Here is a 7,182-nt window from a genome sequence, read left to right as displayed (position 1 = left end):
TAAAGAAGGTAAGAGAATTTCAGGCTGTAAAGAGCCCATTGGCTGAATCACCTTATTTATGGCTCTTAAAACTATTAGCATTTTCTATTTTTCATTATTTTTTAATGACAAATATAGGATAATTCCAAGGACTGTCAATTCTTCAATATGTTGAGCATTTAGCTGCTCCTGAACCAGCTGTTCTGGTGACTGTAATTCCTCTAATGTCAAAGGCCTTTGTTCCACCCACACAGATTTGTCAGTTAATCATTTCAAAGGCAGGGCTGTTGGTACGTTTGTATCCTGTTTATGTACAACTCCAACAGTTGGTGACTATTCTTGATAATTCCTTTTAATATTTCTCTCAGAAGCATTCTTTATTTTTTTGTTTATTTCTGAGATGGGGGGAAATGCTAACCTGTGATTTCCATTGCTACATCAAATCACATCCCCATAAATTCATTGCTATGTTAACCACATATGGTCTTAATTTTCCTATCTGTCCTCCTGGCCCTATACACTCAACCCATTTGCACTTTGTTTTACCTGAGATAAAGTTCCGTTTCTTAGAAACTTAACATTTACCTCCTGGAGAGGCCAATTTGAATGCCGGGATTTTGGTTGAAATTATTGTTACAGACAAGCGAATGGGCTTAGTACTTCTCTCTTGTCATATAAGCTCACTGAGGACTTTCACCTTATGAGAAAATGATGGAAAGCAAAAAGCATCCAGACTCCGGCACCCCCCTGAGTGCACCAGACATCACAGGTGTCAGGTACTGGAGCCTTAGCTGACATCATCTCCACCCTCATAGAATCTGAGATGCCTGGTTTGGCTGGGATCTGCAGAGCCTGGTCAGTTGTCCAGTTGGTCAGTCGTGTTGGTCTTCATTCCCAGAGATATGTTTCTTCTTTGTCTGCAAGGGGTGAGAACAGGGACCTGTCTGGCTTCAGAACATTAGTCCATCCTTCATCTCTTTAAACCCTACCTTCCACCAGTGCGGACAGTCATCATTGTTTTCCATAATTAGTCCCCCAGAGGTTTTGTATTTCTATTCTCTCTCCCAATGTATCGATTTCCATGGCTCATTACTGCCCAGCATTGTTACCCAGGTGGCCAAAGACAACTGTAGCCAGCAGTCTGTGTGAGGGATGAAAGGCAAGGTAGCACGATGGTAAGGTCCCTAGGAATGGAGGGATGGAACTAGCAGGACCTGTCGGATTGACCAGGTTGTGTGTGCCTAATGAATCATCATTATGAAGTTCTGTGCACCAGTAATCTATAGCTTCTATTTTAAAAAGCAAACAGACTTTTTCTAAAAAGAAATTATACACCAATGGGGGGAGTTCTAACAGAAAATGTACCCGTGTGATTGTTTCAGCCAAATACCAGACATTTTCACCTGCAGTTGGAGGCAGTTTTGTTGAAGTCATGTGTTCACTACAGTAAATACCTGTTGCCAACAGAGAAGGGGAAACTGGTTGGGATCTAAAAGGAAAAAAATTTAATTAATAAATTTAATTAATTAAAAAAGAGAAACTGCTTGTGTAATTTTATCATTGTATATAAACATGATATCTCATACTTATTTATCAACATATTTTTCAGCAGTTTCATTCACTTTCTTTCTGGTATCAGTTTCTTTCTTTAAAGAAATATACCCTTTAAAAGAATTTAGCCAAGTTTGGTGTCAGGGAATGTTTTCAGTTTTTGATAATTGGAATGTATTGTCTAGCCAGTATCTTGGGGTAGACAGTTCTAGGACAGGTATTTTCTCTCCCTTTTTTGTTCACATAACCCTTGTCTTTTGGCTTCAACTTTTCCATGTCCTTCTATTAGATGGTTTTTATTAACTGGAGTCTCACTACATTGCACAAATCAGTCTCGGACTCTTAGCTAATGCTTGCCTGTGTCTATCACAGAACGGAGACCACGCAGCAGGTCTTCCTCTGTACTTGTTAGCCTGTGTGCTTTCTTTTCATTCATTCTTTGTTTGTTTATTTGCCTGCTCCTTTGCAACATGCAAGAAATATCATTTTTTCATTTTTATTGACTGGTATAACCTGTTATTTCTATCTTTCTATTTATGCCTTCATCATTATTAAGTAATTTTCAGCCATTTTACTTTTGGAATTGTTTCTCTGTAGCCATCTATATTTCTGGGATTCTGTTTATTAGTAGGTCATACTTTCCCTCTTTTCTCCATTGGTCTTAACCTTATATGTGTAGGTGTATTTTCTAAAATGGAACAATGTCGTTTTCTCAGTGAAATCTTGATATCACTAAGTAATGGGATGTACCTATGATCCCTATCTTTTTTTTTTTTCTAGACACATTGGAAGTCTGGAATCCAGTGGACTGGGTTTTCTGATAGAGAAGCCTTTGCATCCTGGAATCTCAACATGTTTATTGTATTGAGATGAACAGGAAGATGGGGTTACTAAATACAACTAAAGAAGGAGATGGAGTCATTATATACAAACAAACAAGTAAATAGGGTTTAAGTTATATAGTTGGATCAAGAAGACAGTCTTAACTAATTCAGGTAGGAGCAGTCTCTGTAGGTAAGCAGTCTTCAGGCTGTAAATATCTGTGGAGACAAAAATATGGTGGATACTTTCTGCACACAAAATCGACTTTCTCATGTGAACCTGATGAAGGCTTTGCCATCCCCCTGAGCCTCCCGCTTTTGAGGATGAGGCTTTGCCATTTTTCCACGTGGCTAACACTGGAAGGCCATGTCAACAGCACACATTCATTCAGGACTCAGTTCACTCAGGGTCTCCTCTGCTCCACACCACAAAACTCCAGAGATCAGTTCCATGACAAGCATGTGAACAAGATCCAGGCTGTGTGACTAAGAAGTGATGTTTAGCCTGAGGGTTAGAGATGCAGCTCAATGGTAGAGGACCTTTCTAGCTCCCATGATGCTCTGGGTTTAGTCACAGGAAAGCAACCACAAAGGCAAATGTAGACACTAAATATTATAGTTTGAGAGAGAAAGGAAGAGAAGAAATGGGTTGGCAGAAGGAGGTGGAAAGGGGGGAAAAAGGCATAAGTGAAATCACACACACACACACACACACACACACACACACGCACGCACGCACCCACACCCACACTCACACACACATGCACACACACACACTCACACACACACGCACACTCACACACACACACACATGCACACTCACACACACACGCACACTCACACACACACTCACACACACATTCACACACACACTCACACACACACACACACGCACACTCACACACACTCACACATGCACACTCACACACACGCACACTCACACACACACTCACACACACATTCACACACACACACACGCACACACACTCACACACGTACACACACATACTCACACACACATACACACACATACACACACACACACACACACACGTACACACACGCACACCCCACATATTTGCATGTTCTGTGTCCCTCTCTCCCAGGCCAGATATGACTATTTGAAGGTCATTCTGAGGAGATTTGGGGAATGTAAACTCAAGAGGTCACAAAAGCCAAAATGCAACTATGATAATCAAAGGAAGAGTAGAGATCAAAGTTCTAAGGGAAAAAAAGACCATTTTTGGAAATTGCCTCCAACTAATTTCTCAGCATCCTATTTCACTGGAAAATCCAGGTTCTAAGAAAACCACATCAAACACAGCAGAAGATGACTGCAATATGGAAGTTTCTATGTCCCCCTTTGTCCCTTTTATTGAAAATAGATGTCCTTTCTCACATAATATATCCTAGTTATGGTTCCCCCTCTTTCTACTCTTCCAAGTTCCTCCCCACCTCCCTCCTCACCCAGATATACTCCCTTTCTGTTTCTCAATAGAAAAAAGCCGGCTTCTAGGCGATAAAAATAAAATATAACAAAATAAAATATAATAAGAAGAAACAAAAACTAACACATTGAGTTGGACAAGACAAACAGAAGGAAAAGAGCCCAAGAGAAGGCACAAGAATCAGAGACCCACTCATTCCCACACTTAGGAATCCCATAAAACCACTAAACTAGAAGCCACAGTATACACACAGAAGACGTGGTGCAGACATGTGCAGGGCCTGTGCACGCTGCTTCAGTCTCTGAGTTCATACAAGCTTTGCATATTGATTTAGAGGGTCTTGTTTTCTTGATGTCTTCCATCCCCTCTTACACTTTTTCTTCCATGGGGTTCTCTGAGGGGAGGGATTTAATGGAGATACTCCATTTAGGGCTGACTAATTGTTCTAAGGTCTCTCACTCTCTTCTTAATGTCAGGGTGTGGGTCTCTGTATTTGTTCCCATCTGCTGCGAGAGGAAGATTCTCTGATGATGGCCGAGCAAGGCACTAAAGATCCCTATCTTGAGATTTGCTGGACCCTGTGTGATACTTGAACTATGGAATGCAGCAAATGTGATTTTGTCTGAATGTCAAAGCTAGGTCACAGCCATATCACTGTCTTTAGACACAGTAATGTTGGAAGGGAGCAACACAGTATGAGAGACCCCAAACAAGCTCTCCCAGGTGGTACATAGGTGAGAAACCTCATGTTCAGAGGCACAAATGTAGTTGTTCTGATTGACACCTCAGTATAGACACCACTGAGAACCAACATCAACCTGAGATGGTTTCAGTTCCCTCTAGATTTGAGACCCTTAATTATTATAGATCGCAGACAAACCAGCCTTGATTGTACTTAATTACTGGTCTTAAATCCATGAACATAATAAAATGATTGTTTTAAGCTGGTACCTTCAGAGATACATGAATAATGTTGGAGTAGACGCTGGGATGTGCGTATGTGTTTTTGCAGAATTTCTTCAGTTATATCTCCAAAGACCCTATTGAATTCAACCTACTCATCCCTGACATTACCAACACAAATTAAACTTTATTACCAGTGGCTGCAATTTTCAGTTCGGTGTGCTTGCTTAGCTGTTTTCAAATCTTGCTAATTCTGCAAATATCTATCACTTGATATTTCACTTTACAAAACTTCTTACAAATCTTATAAATATCCCCTCTTGTAAGATTTACAATCTTAACACCTAAAGCTGCTGAGATTTTACTTATTTTAGAATGGTGCTACTGGAACCTACTCATTGGAGGGCTTGTTTCCTTTTACAGATGGAGATATAAAAGTTTTCTCTTTTTTATTGCAATGACACACAGAAATGCAGCTGGCTGCCAATAATAGGTCAAGGCTCCAAACAAGCAGCAGCCAAACAACCAGGGGCTCACACTCAGATTTCCAACTTACCTATGTTCTAACCTTGGTGTCCTAAGTCCATTCCTGAAGAAGTTGTTCTTTTCTAGAGCAATTGTTTCTCTGCAATACTTATGTTATTTGCTTATTGATTTTGCACGAGGATATTATTGTTGTTCAAGTATATATCATGCTGAGTATATTCACCCCACTGTCTCCTCTCTTCACCCCCCCTCACTGCTTCCATTTGTCACCTTTGTTCACACAGACATATTGCTTCTACATCCGTATCACACGTACACACTTTTGTATATCAAAGTGAACTCTAGGAACCACATGCAAGAACACGACATGTTTGTCTTTCTGTGTCTGAATTAACACATTTGATATCATTATCTCCAGTTCTACCCATTTCCCCTACAGGTGACATCTCATACTTCATACTTCTCTATGGTTGAAAAAGAATTCTGTGGTATATTTATATCATATTGTCTTTATCTATTTTTCCATTGTTGGTTAAGTTTGTTTTTGCTCTTTAGATGTTTAGCCTGTATATAGATGCTTCAGAAAATCTAACGTGCAATTGTTTCAATTCATTCAAGATCAATTTTTGCACTAGGTAATCTGCCAGATGGAGAAAAATCTAAGAAAATTCATATATATATATATATATATATATATATATATATATATATATATAAAATTGTAAATGTTATATATAATATGTTTGATATATTATTTATATTTATATATACCAAAAGGAATAAAGACATTATTTATTATTTATGTACATATATTTAATTCATACTCTAAATGTGTTATTTTGATTAAATTTTATCTTTTTATCAATAAGCAACATCTGGAAGGATTTTGATGCATTTTGGTATTCGAGTGTTTATTCACATAAATTAGTAAAGGATGTGAGTTTTAGTCAATATAAAGGGCAGAAAGCTGAAGGTGTGAAAGTCTATAAATTAGCTATTTGATATGCTTTACCCTTTAATGGTTTCTTATTCCTTCCTCATAAACATCTAATTGTACTTTTAGAAGAGGTTAAATTGGATAATAAAAAATGAATTACAAATTTCAATTCAAATGTTCTCTCAGTTCATGGCTTAAAACATAAATACTTTGGAACTGGGACATTACCAATAATTATCTTCCTCAAGAAGAGATTTTAGATATATCTCTCTTAACTCCATTAGTATATTTTATGGGTTATCTGTCAACTGTGCATCTTAGTATGTGTGACATTATGTACTTCTTAAACATTTCAACGTATGAGAAAGTAAGTGTATTAACACTGCTACTTTGGGATCTACATCTAGTTAATTATTAAACAAAATGACATTCAACCCATGGCATGGTGCTCTGAGGAGTTCAGGTTTTTGTTATGGCCCCCAAATAAGAAGAAACGTGTTTTGGAATCATGACTAGATTTTCTTAGGTCATCTTAGTCTCCCAGCATCACTTTTAAAGGCATTCAAATTAAAGGTAATGCAGGTTCTTAGGGTAAGTCAATGGAATTCAGATCAATAAGAACATTTCCCATCACAAGCAGTTCAAGAAAAAACATAAATGTATGAGAACAAGAGAGTGTGAGATACTGAAAAAGATGTTGATGACTGATCAGCAAAACCTTGAGATAAAGGAGGGTGAAGATGTCCTGAGATAAAGATGAAGGAGATTTGGAATCCACACATTTTATAGGGCAGGGTCCACAACTGACTCAAAATTTGCAGCAACAGGAATTTGAGATCACTGGACTTATGTGGAATAAAATAAGAAATAGCAAAGGAAGGTATTGATAAATAGTATCCTATAAAAACAATATGCATATCACACATGGATACTATAGAAGTCAAAGAGTAGGAAGTGTGTGAAACAGGCACACAGAAAGGAGAGAGGGGAGAGATTTGATATAAAATAACAGAATGGATATGTCATAACTTTTGAAGTGTTAAAAGTAAATTTGCGT

General features: G+C 38.1%; 1 long non-coding RNA gene across 1 annotated transcript in view; it reads right to left on the bottom strand.

Moving 5' to 3' along the window:
* Positions 1–1,433: 1,433 nt before the first annotated feature.
* Positions 1,434–7,182, bottom strand: part of LOC121822689 (uncharacterized) — a 58,744-nt gene continuing 52,995 nt past the window's right edge. Inside the window, exons 4-5 of the long non-coding RNA XR_013044668.1 lie at positions 2,518–2,570; positions 1,434–1,468 (exon numbers count right to left, since the gene is read on the bottom strand). This is a non-coding gene — a long non-coding RNA (uncharacterized LOC121822689). The remainder of the gene's footprint in view (positions 1,469–2,517; positions 2,571–7,182) is intronic.

Source organism: Peromyscus maniculatus, chromosome 15 (assembly GCF_049852395.1).
Source record: "Peromyscus maniculatus bairdii isolate BWxNUB_F1_BW_parent chromosome 15, HU_Pman_BW_mat_3.1, whole genome shotgun sequence".
NCBI lineage: Eukaryota > Metazoa > Chordata > Mammalia > Rodentia > Cricetidae > Peromyscus > Peromyscus maniculatus.
The sequence above is the reverse complement of the archived record's forward strand: the minus strand, read 5'-3'. Positions and strand labels throughout refer to the sequence as shown.